We start from the raw sequence: 17,359 nt of genomic DNA, 5'->3' as shown, positions 1-17,359 counted from the left end.
TATCTCACCAGCACGATAACACCAGTATTACTGCAGTGTGCCTTGTCATGCACAAAGGGTGCAGGAAGGATGAGAATACTAGTGAAGGGAAATTTTGTATAGACACTGATATGCCTGTTGGTGAATGGCAAACCTGATTTTTTTTTTCCATTTTCTCCTTCTTTCTCTCCTCTAGAGATGTATTTATTTTTTTGAGTTATTCAAATGGTACTCTACATTGCAAACACACAACAACTTCGTACAGTTAACACCCTTTAGGAATTATTGTTATGTATTGGTGTGCAGAGGCATTTCCTGCCGCCACGGATGCTGCTGTGTTTACTGCAAAGAAAAATTGCGCAGAAATTTGTGTGTTGATAATGGTACCCCTAGAAGTAGGAGCAAAGCTTGGAATTGGACTATTGTGATCATAGATACTGCCACTAGTATTATGTAGCATCGGAACCACTCCCAGATCTTCACCCTCTTCGAAATTTGTTTTTGTTTTGGTATGTCATGATTGATCCGCTCAATGATCAGAAATACACCAATGAGGTGACAGTACAGTACTTTATCAAGATGAGCCAGCAGTTGAGAACTTGACAAAAGAACTTAAAACTGTTGATTGCTGGTATGCCAAATACTAACTGTCTTGATTGTGAACCAAGAGACTGTGTGATTGTTTTTACGCTCAGGTTGCCTAATAGACAGGTGGGAAGGACCAAGTTTTGTTGACAGCACTATCCCAGTGAAAGTAGCCGAGAGAGAGACTTGGGTCCATGATTACCATTGCAGGAAAGTCGGTAGTCCAGAAGGAACTCGTAAATGGAGTGAGATCGCAAAAGTATCACCAGAGAGTCTGTTCCGTGAAGACTGAGAGGCGGCACTGTTGAACACTACCTGAGCGTGCTAAAGGATCACAGAAAGACCAGTCGTTGTAATTGATTTGCTATGGACAAGAGTTGTTTTGTTATATTTCTCTTTTCTCTCTTTCCCACTGACAAACATTTTTTTTTCAGGACATTCTATTTTTGCAAGGTTTTTTTTTTTAATGAGTTGAATGTGGGACTGGAACTGGTTCTGGAGGAAGGAGTGATTTCCTTATCGGATCCCAGGATTAGCCGATCAGTTTGTTAAAGCCAGAGAAAAATCAAAGGTCTAGTAGTTACGGAGTTCGGAGGTAACGTAATAGGCTATTGTCTGAGGAATACTGTATTTTGTAGTTATTGTGACCCCATATTTGAAGATGAGCGCATCCAGAGATGTCAGTCTAGCAATAAGGTGACAGACATCCCTTGAGTGATTACCACTCACTAGTGGGTAAAGGTCTTAAACCAAACGGAACATTGGCTGTGCTCACAGGTACCTCTAAAATGAAAAGATGCAGGATTAGTGCCATATTTTTTTTTAGAGTTAGCTGAGGTACTTGATGTCAAAGTCGAAAAATATAGCGACCTATGATGCCTTGTATTAACCCCATGTGCTTGCCCGCTGCACGTGCACATTCTCTCCCGTGCGTGCGCATATTCGCAGTTGCGTAATGGAGCTTCTACGGCCGTGCGCATTGGCGCGTGGTATGCGCATTTACGGTAGAGTTTGTGTGCGTCTGGCGGGCGACTCGATCGTTACATAGTTAATCCAAATAGTATATTTTATAGGTTATGGTCCCTTTAATAATATCTGTAAGTATGTTTAGTGTAACTGGTTCATGAACAAAGGAATTCCTCTTTGCATGATACGAAGGGTCTGACAAAGGTTGAACAGTGGTGCTGGTACCTAACCGAAGAGTATTTTATTAGAAACATTCCGGTGTTGGTTAGGAAGAGATCGGTCGCTCAAGCGTATAGTTATGTTTAAAAGAAGTTTATGGACATTTACTGTATTTGCAGTTTAATTACACATGTGGTGTGAGTCCTGAGATTCCCTCCCACCTGAGCAGTCTGAAATAGTCACAGCCCACCTGTTCGAACAAACCTATGACCTTTTGTTATAATGTGAAGACAGATTCCTATGTCCAATTAACAATGAGAGTGTAGGGCCCTTTGTAGTATACTGTATGTTGTGTATATAAGGAACAGCCAGACTGGACCAGCTCAGTCTACTCTCCACAAAAGGTTTTCATCATTGACTAACTAGGGAGCTGGTGACCAGGACTGCGCAGCGATCATTCCCCAGTGTGTAAGTTTTCTCTGTGACCAACTTAATCTCTGTCTGTATGTGCCATACTCTCTCTCTCTCTCTCTTTTATTGTTTAGGATTAAGACGCTATTGTATATTTATGTCCAGTTATCCTGTTTAGGTGTTTCATGTTAGAGCTGTAGTGTATAAACTGTTAACTGTATTTTTTTCCTTTTTTTACATAGCTAAATCTCGTTAGTAAAGGTGTTGGAACCTCAGCAGGGTGTCTGTGTTTTTCTAGCTAGTACAAAGGGTTCTGTATATCTCAATCACTCAAACAGCTTGCTTAAATAACCAGGTTAACCAGTGTTATATCATTACAGTGTTACAATACTAAAGGTATACAGTGTAAGCATATTCTGTGTTTAAAGTTTATAAAAGTACTGTCTGTGTGTGCACTCGCTGTGTGTATTCCATACACCCAGCGCAGCGTGTGTACGTAATTTGCGTACCACGTGCGAGGTCTTCATACGCAAATAGCGTACGGAGTGCGTATCACGTGCACGTGGTTTAGCGGCCATTACGGCTACACGGTATTAGTATATAGCTAATGTTAAAAGGTAGATAACAGACTCTATCAATTGGGGGCTCAAGTCCGGTCCACCTCATATCCGCAGTCAGGCGAAAACACGCAGACTTTATCGATCAGCAAAGGGAGGAAAGGTGGTATCTTGTAGTGCTGATCGGATGTGCGTCTGTGTCTGCTTCTCTTGGTCTGTAGGGATGCTGGTGAAATCCGAAGAAGGTAGGAACATTAAGCTATTGTCTTTTTAAATCTGGTTTTTATTTCTATTTGGTGCCAACTGCACACGCAGATTGGATTGCTTGTCTGTTTAAATAGGTTTAAAAGTATTTTTGGTCGCTCTGCATGGCTTGATAGTTTTATTTTTAGCTCAGGCCTAGAATAACTTTAGGGGCTGGCATGATGATTTTCTTTGTGACAAAAGAAGCCGCATGGTCTGTCCTCCATTTTGTGTAAACCTCATGGATGTGGAAGCGGGAGGAGCAGCGGCCATTTTGGGAAGGTCAGATTTATTTTTATTTTTTTCTGAATGGCTGATTTTCAGTTGACTCGGGAAATAATCAGCCATCCATTGTCAAAAAGAAATAATCATTTAATGAGTTTTTAATGCATTTATTTAATCCATATCATAGTCAATCATAAGTGGTTCAGATAGAATTTAATATAAGTTAATAGTAAAATGAATATTTGATTTAGGAAATACGCAAATAAAACAAAGTTGTTGGTTGTTTTTTTTTTCTCTTTCTCCCTTCAAGAGCCTGTTTAACTCTGCTACTTGTGAGATGGGCCATTGAAATGCAAATGAACCTGTGTAACTGGGTTTTGTTTGTTTTTCTCTCTCCCAGCAGTGAAAGAAATTGCCTTCACAGATAGTTAAAAAGCACATTCATATGCAAATTAGAAGCACTGAATAAGGTCTCATATATGTAATAGTGATTAGTACATATATGTAATATCTATATGTGCGTGCTTACATCAATGTATGTTATTAGATTAATTTAGAATTGCATTTTCATCTGTGTATTTTCACATATCTCACTTTCCTGTTTGCCATTTATAATTGATAACGTGCTGAGAAAGATTTGTTGCTATTGGTAGTTAAAAGTAAAACTAATACGTTAAGGAATAAATTGTAAAACACGCACACGGCTTTGCCTAAAGATACAAGGAAAGATCTGTGTGGTGCTCGGTAGATGATTACAGTTAAAGATCATTTACATTGATATAAACGTGTTAGTTGTATTTCTGTGGACATATCTGGCCTGCGTACACGTGTCTCTAACAAAGGGCGGGACTAGCGTACGCGACGAAAGGGCCGACGCACGGAGAGTATATTACGCAACGGAGCGTCTGGGTATGCCCACGTAATACATATCACACGATAGTATTGTTTTAGTAGGCGATACGGAGGCAACGCGATAATAGCGCAAGTCAATCTCAGTGTCCTAAATTTTAATCTAATAGATCCTTCTCTAGTTGCAACTCCTCTAGAACTAGACTGCGATACTGAATGAAAGGGATTTCTGTACAGAAACGAAAGAGTGTAGGGCCCTTTGTAGTATACTGTATGTTGTGTATATAAGGAACAGCCAGACTGGACCAGCTCTGTCTACTCTCCACAAAAGGTTTTCATCATTGACTAACTAGGGAGCTGGTGACCAGGACTGCGCAGCGATCATTCCCCAGTGTGTAAGTTTTCTCTGTGACCAACTTAATCTCTGTCTGTATGTGCCATACTCTCTCTCTCTCTGTTATTGTTTAGGATTAAGACGCTATTGTATATTTATGTCCAGTTATCCTGTTTAGGTGTTTCATGTTAGAGCTGTAGTGTATAAACTGTTAACTGTATTTTTTTCCTTTTTTTACATAGCTAAATCTCGTTAGTAAAGGTGTTGGAACCTCAGCGGGGTGTCTGTGTTTTTCTAGCTAGTACAAAGGGTTTCTGTATATCTCAATCACTCAAACAGCTTGCTTAAATAACCAGGTTAACCAGTGGTATATCATTACAGTGTTACAATACTAAAGGTATACAGTGTAAGCATATTATGTGTTTAAAGTTTATAAAAGTACTGTCTGTGTGTGCGCTCGCTGTGTGTATTCCATACACCCAGCGCAGCGTGTGTACCTAATTTGCGTACCACGTGCGAGGTCTTCATACGCAAATAGCGTACGGAGTGCGTATCACGTGCACGTGGTTTAGCGGCCATTACGGCTACACGGTATTAGTATATAGCTAATGTTAAAAGGTAGATAACTGATTCTATCATTGAATTACACGGAAGGGGGAGGAGACCAGTGGACAAAGAATATAATATAACTAGACCCCCTAGCCTTAAGGTCCACCAGTACCATAGATAAATCCTTGGTATGTTTAAATCTCACCAATTTCAGGAAATTGGAAGGTAATCAGGAATAATCAGACAATGGCTATTCACACATTGCAGATAAAGAGCTCATTAATATATGTGGAAGAAAGGTTTATGAGTGTCTCTCCCCGAACTCCGAAGGTTTATGTTATCTAGAAAGGACACTACTTATAACCCTTGTTCAATGATTAAACAGACCTAGAATACATTCCAGAAAGGGAAACAATGTTCAGAAAATGATAGGAATACAAAGATGTAGGTACATGTATGTGTGAAATGTTCGTCCAAATCAGACGTTATAGGCCAAAGCACTGTCCCAGCATACTCTATAGGTTGAATGTTGTCCCACACCCAACCAGTGGTCCGGTGACCGCCGAGTGCATATAGAGGATGTCTCGTCCTCCACCCTGTCTTCCTCAAATATGGTCAAACATCTGATTTGCAAAATGAATACATACTTGTGTCTAGGTCACCGATTATTGTCTGAAATATTTTTCTTATATTATTAATTTATGGCAGTTATTGTTTACTGCCAAAGGGTGGACTGTCGAAGTCAAAAATATTACATAGAGAGAACATACAGACTCCACACATATGAGTCGCTATGCTTGCAAATACGCGCAGCGAGCACAGCAATATATGGTACCATACGCATTTACACAGACATGCCACAGATATAGATTTGACACATATTTCATACAGCACATAATTTGAACATATCAAGCACCAGACATCATAATGTTTTAAATGTATTTAATGGAGTAACGTCATGTATGTGTATTATTGGAATGAAGCAAGATAGACATATCGTGTTTGGTATTACAGTAACCAGATTAATGTGTAGATTCATTTGATGCTTGTTATTAAGTTGTAGCTCATTGCAACAAGTAGATATGATTAAATGTATGAAAACTAAAGTCACTCTTATTAGAACAATGGATTTCCTGGAAGACAGCATGATTGTAGCCTGACCAGTGGCTATCTCCTGTAATTACACCATCAGGGCTGGACCTTGTTAGCATATGAACAAACCAGTGACTCATCATGAATGATAAAGTTCCCTCCCTTAGACTAGTCTGTGCACGCCCCCAAACTACATAGTATATTGTTGAAGAGACACACAGAAGTCTCTGTTCTTTTTCCCCTGGGTTCTGAGCGAGATGGAGTGTTGGTAATATTTTGCTTCTGTTAGCTGGAGTTGAGAGCTAAAGATGGAGGAACTGGAGCGCAGAAAGCATTGAGCAAAATATGGTAATTGTATCGCTGGCCTGTAACTGTATGTATTTGATTTAGTTTGTATTAACTGCTTACTGTATAAATTGTAACCATGTAACTAGGGTGGTCATTCCGAGTTGATTGCAGCAGCAATTTTGTTAGCAGTAGGGCAAAACCATGTGCACTGCAGGAGGGGCAGATATAACATGTGCAGAGAGAGTTAGATTTGGGTGGGGTGTGTTCAAACTGGAATCTAGATTGCAGTGTAAAGCAGCCAGTATTTACCCTGCACAGAAACAAAATAGCCAACCCAAATCAACTCTCTCTGCAAATGTTATATCTGCCTCCCCTACAGTGCACATGGTTTTGCCCAATTGCTAACAAACTTGCTGCTGCAATCAACTCAAAATTACCCCCTATATGTATACTGTACATTGTGATATATTGAATACATATCCTTTTAATAATAAATATATACATCAATGAGCTTTGGAACTCAGATAATGTGTGGGTGTATTGTTTTCTCTTAAGGGATGTAGTGTTTTGCGACGTACAGGGCACTTTTATCGTATATGGTAATAAGATGTGCCTGGCGTCCGCAGTATATATTAGAGCGGGCATTTTAAATATTTGTTAGAAAGCAATTTGGTATTTACACAATGCAGTACTTAACCAAGTAACAAATGCAGGAAAACGAAGCACATTAGTACCATGGGGATAGACCAAAGCTCCCAGTACGGGAGGGAGAGTGCGGAGGCTCCTGCAGCACTGATTGACCAAACTTAAGGTCCTCGGAGGCCAAAGTATCGAACTTGTAGAACTTAGCAAACGTGTTCTACCCTGACCAAGTAGCCGCTCGGCAAAGCTGTAAAGCTGAGACACCCCGGGCAGCCGCCCAGGAAGAACACACTTTACGAGTAGAGTGGGCCTTAACAGATTTTGGACACGGCAATCCTGCCATAGAATAAGCATGCTGGATAGTAAACCGGATCTAGCGAGAAATTGTCTGCTTATAAGCAGGACACCCAACCTTGTTGGGATCATAAAAGGACAAACAGAGTGTCCGACTTTCTGTGACGAGAAGTTCTATTCACATAAATTCTCAAAGCCCTCACAACATCCAAGGACTTTGATGGAATTGAGGAGTCAGTAGCCACTGGCACCACAATAGGTTGGTTGATATGAAAAGCCGATACAATCTTTGGAAGAAAGTGCTGACGCGTCCTGAGCTCAGCTCTATCTTAATGGAAAATCAAGTAGGGGCTCTTGCAGGACAATGCCGCTAATTCCGACACACGTCTAGCAGATTCCAATGCCAACAGTGTGACCGCCTTCCAAGTAAGAAACTTGACATTGTCAAAGTCGAAAAATATCGTGATTCACAATGCCTAGTACTAACCCCAATGCACGTACCCGCTGCTCGTGCACCCACTCCCCCGTGCGTACGCATCCCCTCAGGTTGCGTAAGGGACGCTCCGACGTCGCCTGCGCATGGAGATGTGTATTTACGGCGGAGTTTGTGAGCGTCTAGCGAGCGACTCGATCGCAACATATTTAACTTAAATAGTGTGTTTTATAGATAGTATTCCCTTTAACAATGTCAGCAAGTATGTTTAGTGTAAATGGTTCGTGGACATGGGGATTCCTCTTTGCATGATTCGAAGGGTCAGACCAAGGTTGAACGGTGGTGTTTAGTATCTAACTGAAGAGTATTTTAATAGTGACATTTCAGTGTTGGTTAGGAAGAGATCATTCGCTCCTGCGTATAGTTATGTTTAAAAGAAGTTTATAGACATTTACTGTATTTGCAGTTTATTACACATGCAGCGGGAATCCTGAGGATACCTCCCACCTGAGCAGTTGGAAGTAGGCACAACCCACTTGTTCGAATCCACCTATGACCTTTCTTTATAATGAAGAGACACATTCCTGTGTCCAATGAACAATGAGATTGTAGGGCCCATTGTATTGTACTGTATGTTGTGTATATAAAGACCACCATTGCCAGACCAGCTCTCACTCACTCTCTACAAGGTTTTCACAGTGAAAGCTGAGGGCTGGTTTCCAGAACGCGCCTGCGACTCATTCCCACGTGTGTAAGTTTCTCTGTAGCCATTTTGTTATCCTTTAAGTGTTTGCCATTTATTCTCTTTGTTTGTTCTGTTTACGATCGTTCGCTATTGTACACATTTATTTCTTGTTATACTGTTTAGGTATTGATGTTAGGTCTGTAGTGTATAAGCTGGAACTGTTTTTCCCCTTTTTATACTAAAATTCTTCTATGAAGGTGTTGGAACCTTACCAAGTATTGTGTGTTTCACCAGTTATTATAGAGGGTTTCTGAGCGTCTTAATCGCTCAAACAGCTTTCATATTATTTAGGTCAATCAGTGTTACATTGTGGTAATATTACAGCATTAAGGTTTACAGTATAAGCATACCCTTATAGTGTGTTGTTAACAAGGTTTACTGTGTGTCATTCAGTGAGCGTCAGCGCCGCTCGTATCCCACTCTCGCGGTACAGCGTCCGCTACGCCAATAGCGTAGCATTACGGTACTCGGGCCGCCTAGTGTGTGCTCGATACTGAGCGTAAGCCCGTGAGCGAACGTGCCACTCGTGCGTCGCGCCCACGGCCTAGCGTCTGCTACGCTAAGTGCGTACCATTACGGTACCTCGTGCGCCTATTGCGTACATTGTCTATAATAAGTATATAGCTTAAGGTAAATATTTGACTTTATCAATTGGGGCCTCGTCCGTCCTCCTCATATCCACAGCTTAGCGGAACCAGGCAGACTTTATCCATCAGCAAAGGGCGGAAAGGTAGTATCCCCTGTATCCGTGTTTGTGGTTGGGGATACGGTAGTGCTGATTAGATAAGCGTCTGCGTCTGCTCCGCTCAGTTTGTAGGGATGCTGGTGGGATCCGAAACCGAAAGGTAAGAACGTTAAGCTATTGTCTTTTTAAATCTGGTTTAAATTTCTGTATTGGTGCAAATTGCATACGCAACACACACACACACCTGTATTTTCATTTGTGTATTTTCGCATATCTACCTTCCTGTTTGCCATTTGCATTTGATAATGTGCTGAGAAAATTGGTTGCTATTTTAGTTAAAAGTAAAGAGTAATACTTAAGGGAGTAATTGTAAAAACAAGCACGCAGCATAGAAGATACTGTATGGTGTTTGGTAAGCATTTATATAGTGAAATATCGCTTACATTTATAGAAGCGTGTTATTTGTGTTACTGCGGATGTATCCGGTCAGTGTACACGTGTCTCTCACCGGTGCGAGTCAAGCGTACGCGACGCAAAGGCCTACACACGTAGCGTATATTACGCAATGTGCGTACAGATACGCCCACTAGATACAAATCACACGATAGCATTGGTTTAGTAAGGCGATACAGAAACCACGCGATAATAGCACAATTTCTTTCAGTTTCCTAAAACTAGTTTAAAAAGATCCTTCTCTTGCTGCAACTCCTTTAGGATTAACCTGTGTTACCTGAATGAAAGAAATTTTCTGTACAGAAAAGTCAAAGTATATTTGAAGTGAAAGAAGCGTGTGTATGCAAGTGAATTTTTCTTTGGGTGAACCCCGGAATTCGGGATCTCGTAGAAGGACATCCGTGAAGTGAACACGTGGTGGCGTGGGAGAAGGCCATCTCACTTTAAACAGTGAATAAGGTAAAAGGAGCAATTAGTGTTACAGCAGACCAGAAGGTCAGCTAAAATCAGAAAGCCGTTAAAAGTACCTATACGAAGTTTCTGAAGACCCTGACTTAAGAAAGGTCAGAGGTAGTGAGCGCAACTCAGGGAGTTGGCGCAGTACCCATATAGGCCCGTGTTGAGAATACGCTCCGGCTGAAGGTTTCGCAGCCTAAGCAACCGATTCCGCTGGTCGTAAGGCGGATAAGTAATAGTTACTTATACGAAGTGCGACTGTACCGCACGTAATTGTGTGCATTAGTTGGTTACCTTGATACCCATTCAGTTTTGTGGGATCATAAACGCTATTTGTACATTCTAACGTGATTTGTGTAGGTTTTTTTTATTTTAAGGGAGGTTCGCTGATCACTCAGGAATTCTCCAACAACTGATACTTACTGGGGAGGGTAGCATACTCCCACACGCCCCAGTAAATAGAAGTTACATAGGGGCCCTGGGTTGAGTACGCCAGCATTGGGCACAGTGTGTGGGCATATTGGTCGACGTGGGCGAGAGTGAGTGAAGGCACTCGTTGAACTTTCACCGTCGCTTTACCTCTGGGAACTTGTTTTTTTGTAGGAATTCGCTGAGAAGGCAATACCTGCAAATAATGGGGGCCAGTTGCTCAAGTAAGGGACGATCAACCAAGGTTCAGGTTGATTTAGTACCACGATCAGTCGGGTCGGCCAGGTATATCACGTGTGAGAAATATGGTTCACACGCCGAGGTTTTATGCAATGAGTGGGAACATATGACTGTGAACGATGGGGAAAAGTTTCCCAGGGTGGGCAGTTTTAATCGTGAGGTGTTGCAAAATTTAAGGAGAAGGATATGTCTAATAAAGTCCGGGAAGCAACGAATTAGACATTATGATTATTTACAGTTATGGCAACAGGAAGGGGAGATTCAAAGAGGATTAGCTCAAGCTGCTGGTTCCAATCCTATCAGGAAACTGATAGCTACCGCACCACCACCACCATACATAACAGGAGAGAAAATGGCTGCAGAGAATAGCACACTGGTACATAGTAAAAATGCACTTAATAAATGTATTAGTGATAAGAGTAAAGTAGATAACTGTATTGATACTAATGCTAACCCGTGCAAGTTGTATCCCGTTTTAAACTTCCCCCCAGGACTGCGAACAGGAAGATGAGCCTACCACAATATCGGCACTCTCTCTAGCAGCCACCATAAGAGAGACTACAGTGGGCACAGCCCAACCAGTAAGACGAGTAGCAAAGGCCCCTAGTGGAGGGACAGGTGAGGTCGTGTCAGCAGGTAAGTACGGCACTGTACATTACGCAGAAACGATTACACCACACATTGTAGAATCAACCCAGAGTGATGTTATTGAACTTAATCCTGTCAGGGTAATTACAGTCCCCAATGGGAGGACTGACACTTCGGGAGTCACTCCCGTCAGGAACATCGCAATGTATTGCCCCTTTTCCCGGACAGAATTAAGAGCAATTATGTCTGAATTCCCTGATCCTAGGAAAGATCTAGTTGCAAGCCAAAGGTTCGTTAGGGAACCAGGTAACTCCGCAGAACCCAATAACAAAGATTGGCGGACAGTGCTGAGGGCATGTTTGCCCCCCAATATCGACTCTGCAAGATTTATCGCTGATTGTAAGTTAGATGAAGAGGTACCTCTCACCGACGAGTACAATCAGGATAATGTAAAACGGATCAACCTGCAGTTAGGAGTATATTTCCCAGCTGTTGTCAAGTGGAACAAAATCTTCTCCATAAGACAAAAAGAGGGTGAAATAGCTTCTGATTATTTTCATCGGGCACTGCAGGAAATGGCTAAGTATACTGGAATAGAAGACATTAAGACTAATGTGCATCATAGGGAAGTAGCAGTTTCCGTGTTAATGGATGGTTTAAAGGAAGTGTTGAGAACAAGGGTACAGACCACCCAACCAAATTGGCGAGGTTTGTCGGTGGCTGCTTTGAGAGAGACCGCTATTGAACATGATCGGAACATCATGAGACACAGGGAGTCACAGGGCGATAAGCTGATGGCAGTAAGTATACAAACCCTTACCACAAATCCACCTCAGCCAAGGCCCCAGACCCCTGTGGGTAAGTCAACTGTAATAACATGTTATAACTGTCACAGAGAGGGACATTTTGCACGGAATTGTATGTTTAAGGACACCCATAAGGTATATCAACCCCATAGACAACGACAAGACACACGTAATTGGGATCAGGGACCGCAGAAACGGAGTTATGAGCCACATGCAGGGGAAACGAGAAGGTACCCACCAAAAAGAGACTGGCAAGTCTCTGACAATTCCCAGTTACCCCCTCTACTTGTTGTAGCTGCCAACGCGTTGCGGGGAGGTCACCATACACAATAGGGGTGGGGCCACACCTGTAGTCTGCAACCAGTGAAATGGATTGCTAGCCTCGGCAGTGAACCCGAGGTCACAATTGATGTAGCTGGTAGATCTCTACCTTTCCTTGTAGATACGGGGGCGGCCAAGTCAGTGATAAATTCAACAGTGGGTATGAAGACCACTGGTAGAACAATTCCAGCCATGGGAGTAACGGGAGTAGTACAACACTACCCTTTAAGCAAACCAGCAGAGATTACGATAGGGCCTTTGCAGACCAAGCACTCCTTTCTGCTAGCTGCATCGGCTCCGACTAATCTGCTTGGGAGAGGTTTACTGTGCAAGATGGGGTGTGTCATATATTGTACTCCTGAAGGTGTTTTCTTAGATATACCCGAGAAGCACGCTCAGGAAGTAAAGGATATGCTAGATTCCCCACAAAGGTTAATGACGCATACTGCTGTTACAGATAGATGTCCGTCCAAGGTAGAGGAAATGACTTCCCAGATACCGGAGTCACTTTGGACCAAGGATGGACAAGACACTGGATTAATGGCAAATGTAGCTCCTGTAGTAGTTCAAGTAAAAGATGGTAGGATAGCTCCAAAAATCCCACAGTATCCTCTGAAGCCAGAGGTGGAGTTAGGAGTTTACCCAGTAATAGAACGCTTGATACAACAGGGCATTCTGGTTAGGACGTCCATCACTACCAATAATCCCATCTTCCCTGTGAAAAAGAGTGGGGGGAGGGGTTACAGGCTAGTGCAGGATCTAAGGGGGATCAACAAAATAGTTGAGAGCCAATTCCCCGTAGTGCCAAATCCAGCTGTCATCCTTATGCAAATCCCTCCCACTGCGAAATTTTTCACTGTAATTGACCTCTGCTCCGCTTTCTTCTCGGTACCTCTGCACCCTGACAGCCAATATTTGTTTTCATTCACATACAGAGGAGTACAGTACACCTGGACTCGTTTACCACAAGGTTTCATTGACAGCCCAAGTATTTTCTCACAGGCTTTACATGATTGTTTACAATCCTTTCAACCTGAGAGCGGATCAGTATTAATACAGTATGTAGACGACTTACTGCTGTGTTCGGATTCACTCGAATCGTCCTTGAGAGACACGAAACAGCTTCTGTTTCATCTTTCTGATACAGGACACAAGGTTTCAAAGGACAAGTTGCAATTATTCCAAACCAAGGTAAAATATTTGGGACATTGTTTGACACAAGGACTGAGACACCTCACCGCTGATAGAATTCAGGCAATCCGCGACATGACTCTGCCACAAACCCAACAACAAATCCGCACTTTCCTAGGAATGTGTGGGTATTGCCATAACTGGATCCCAGGATTTTCCATACTAGCCCTACCTTTGAAAGAGATGGTCTCATCAAACAAACCAGATCGGATTTCGCACACAGATGAGTCTGAACTGGCATTTGAGAGACTCAAACAGTGCCTAACACAGGCACCAGCATTAGGTATGCCAGATTATGGGAAACCCTTTGAACTGTACGGTACGGAAAGTGCTGGGTGCGCAGCAGGCATCTTAACCCAGAAGCATGGTGATGCCAGCAGGCCGGTAGCCTACTACAGCGCTCAGCTAGACACGGTAGCGCGATCCCTCCCCACATGCTTGCGAAGTGTTGCAGCGATAGCATTGCTAGTGAGTAAAAGCGAAGATGTAGTGCTAGGACACAACCTGACCATACACACACCTCATACAGTGTCAGCCTTACTGAATTCTGCCCAAACCAGACACGTCTCATCCGCACGGTTTACAAGATGGGAATTAGCACTAAAGGCCCCTGTAAACATCACCATAAGGAGATGCAGTGCACTAAATCCAGCAACGTATCTCCCAGGTGTGCCTGGACAGGCACAAAGGGTGGGGGATGAGAAGGATGGCGAAGGAGGATTTAGTACAGATACTGACACACATGATTGTATGGAATACTTGACCCAAAATTTCACGGCAAGGCCTGACATCAGTGACAATCCACTGGAAGGTGTAGATTTTACTTTCTACACTGACGGTAGCTGCCATAGACAGACGGACTCGGGAGACTTGTGTACTGGATACGCAGTCGTAGATGACAAAGGTACCATAGAAGCGGAACCCCTGGGCCCACCACACTCAGCACAAGAGGCTGAGCTGGTTGCCCTAACCAGAGCGTGCGAATTGGCTAAAGGCAAGTCAGCCAATATCTACATGGATTCTAGGTATGCCTTTGGTGTAGTTCATGATTTCGGGGCCCTATGGCGCCTCAGAAATTTCATGACGGCAGCTGGCACACCCGTGGCGCATGCAACCCACATCAAAAGACTTCTAGCAGCGATACAGGAACCTGACAGAGTGGCTGTTATCAAGTGTAAAGCCCACACATACAGCCAAGACCCAGTGTCACTTGGCAACAGCCGGGCAGACGAAGCTGCAAAATCAGCAGCCAGCACCCCCATGCAGACAGACACCACACAACTGATGGTATTTAATACTGTAAACACACAGAAATTGTATGAAATGCAAAATTTGTGTTCACCACAAGAAAAGGCAGTTTGGAGGTCAAAAGGATATGGCCAGGAGTCCTCAGGACTCTGGATAGATGGACAGGGTAAGTCAGTGGCACCCAGAGCATACCTTCCAAGTTTAGCGGAGGCGGCACATGGGCTGACTCATCTAGGCAAAGAAGGAATGTGTAACTTGGTAAGAGCCTACTGGTGCGCGCCAGGATTTTCTTCCCATGCGGGTAAAAGAGCGATGACATGTCTCACCTGCTTGAGGAAGAATATCGGAAAGGCAATACCAACAGAGCCATCCCATATCCCTCCTACAGATGGTCCTTTCCAGGTAATACAGATTGATTTCATACAATTACCACCTTGTAGAAATTTAAAGTATGTATTGGTTTGTATTGATGTGTTTTCAAATTGGGTTGAAGCATTCCCCGCTGCCACAAATACCGCTACGTTTACCGCAAAGAAAATTGTGCAGGAATTTGTGTGCAGGTATGGTATCCCTAGAATAATTGAAAGTGATAGGGGTACCCATTTTACAGGTGAAGTCTTTCAGGTAATGTGTAAATTAATGGGAATTAATAGTAAGCTGCATACTCCGGTCCGTCCCCAGGCGAGTGCGAAAGTGGAAAGAGTAAACAGCACTATTAAGAACAAGTTGAGCAAAGTGATGGCTGAAACAGGATTGTTGTGGCCGGAAGCTTTGCCACTTGTATTGTACAGCATCAGAACTACTCCCAGGTCCCCTCTTAATCTGTCTCCCTTTGAAATTCTTTTTGGTCGACAACCCCATGTTATGATTGACCCCCAGGATGATTTGAAATGTAACAATGAAGTAACCGTAAAGTATTTGGTTAAGATGAGCAAGCAGTTGAGGAATCAGAATAGCAATCTAAAGCTGGTGGTTCCTGATCTGCCGGACAGTAATTGTCATGACATTGAACCTGGGGATTATGTAATGATTCGCAATTTTCTACGCTCAGGTTGCCTGATTGACCGGTGGGAAGGTCCGTACCAAGTCTTATTGACCAGCACGACAGCATTGAAGGTTGCCGAGAGAGAGACTTGGGTCCACTCGTCCCACTGTAAGAAGGTCGCTGACCCAGAGAGGTCCCGTGACAAAGAACAGATGGTAGAGGAAATTGTATTACTAGAGTATCTGTTCCAGGAAGCTTGAGACAGCACCTGAGCACTGAAAACAATAAGACCGGATGCGGTTGCCGAGACAGATTTCTTTTTCCCCTTTTATTATTTTCTCCACTTCCCATTTCCCTCCATTTCTCCTTCCCCCTTCTCATTCTTCTCCTTTCCCTCCTGTAAGATGGACTTACCCCAAGAGACTGTGTTCCGGATTTTCCTGTTGACCCTGCTGTTGACCAGAGCAGTCTGTTTTGGTGAGAGTACCAGTGAGGTCGAGAAAGGATCGGGAATGGGTTCTGATGACAAGGATGGATTCGTAGGATTCCAAGAGCAACACAATCACCGAGCAAAGGTGAGTATCAGAAAACGATCTGGTAGCCATGACATTAATAGACATTGTGAAGGATTGTTAGCTGAGGAGAACTGCATCTGTAGGAATTGTAAAAATATAGTTGAGGACGGTTGCATCAAGAAATGTCAGTCCAGTTTTAATATCAACATGGACCAGCATCCATTGAGTGATTATCACTCATTAGTGGGTAAAGTGTTAAATCAGACAGACTGCTGGGTGTGCTCACAAGTACCTCAAGGTCATAGAAAGTCAGGACTAGTGCCATACCCTTTAACGATAGATGAGGTACTAGAGTTAAGGGGTGGGAGGCCGGTGGACAAGAGATTTAATATTTCTAGTCCTCCTAGTTTGAAGCTCCACCAATACCATGTAGATAGGTCCCTAATATGTTTTAACATTTCCAATCCCCGAAAGCCGGGAAATTGGGAAGTGTCATGGAACAACCAAACCATGACATTCTCACACAGAGCCGATAGAATGCCCGTAGATTCAGAACTTATACGCCAAATAGCCGACGGTGGAAAATATTTCCGGTATAGGTACACTCTAGGAAGTAGGACCATGCGAGTTGGAGAAGTATCACCAGGATACTGTGCACATATCATACAGCCTGATACGTGTACTAAGCAGATGAGAGAGTTAGGGATAGGACTTTTTACATGGAAGGTTTGTAATATGGTTATGTCATATTCTGTCCCATATGTTCTCCCCGATGATGCATATTTCATATGTGGGAGGAAGGCGTATAAGTGGCTTGCCCCAAACTCAGAGGGATTGTGTTACATTGGAAGAGTGTTGCCTGAAGTAATGACCATTACCCATGACAAAATATGAAAGATATTCACCACAATGCTCAAGCTCCTTACACTCACACTCATTACGAACACATCGTTAAAAGACACCTTGTAGATAGGACAGAGCATGCGGCCTCTGATTTGATTCACGAATCCAACGGGATTCAATTCCTTCTCACGGTAGATATCACCCGTACCGCCATAGGAGTTATACATTTTAGGTATATTACTGCGCTA

This window comes from Pseudophryne corroboree, chromosome 11, assembly GCF_028390025.1.
Source record: "Pseudophryne corroboree isolate aPseCor3 chromosome 11, aPseCor3.hap2, whole genome shotgun sequence".
Taxonomy (NCBI): domain Eukaryota; kingdom Metazoa; phylum Chordata; class Amphibia; order Anura; family Myobatrachidae; genus Pseudophryne; species Pseudophryne corroboree.
This window is presented reverse-complemented; position numbering follows the sequence as displayed.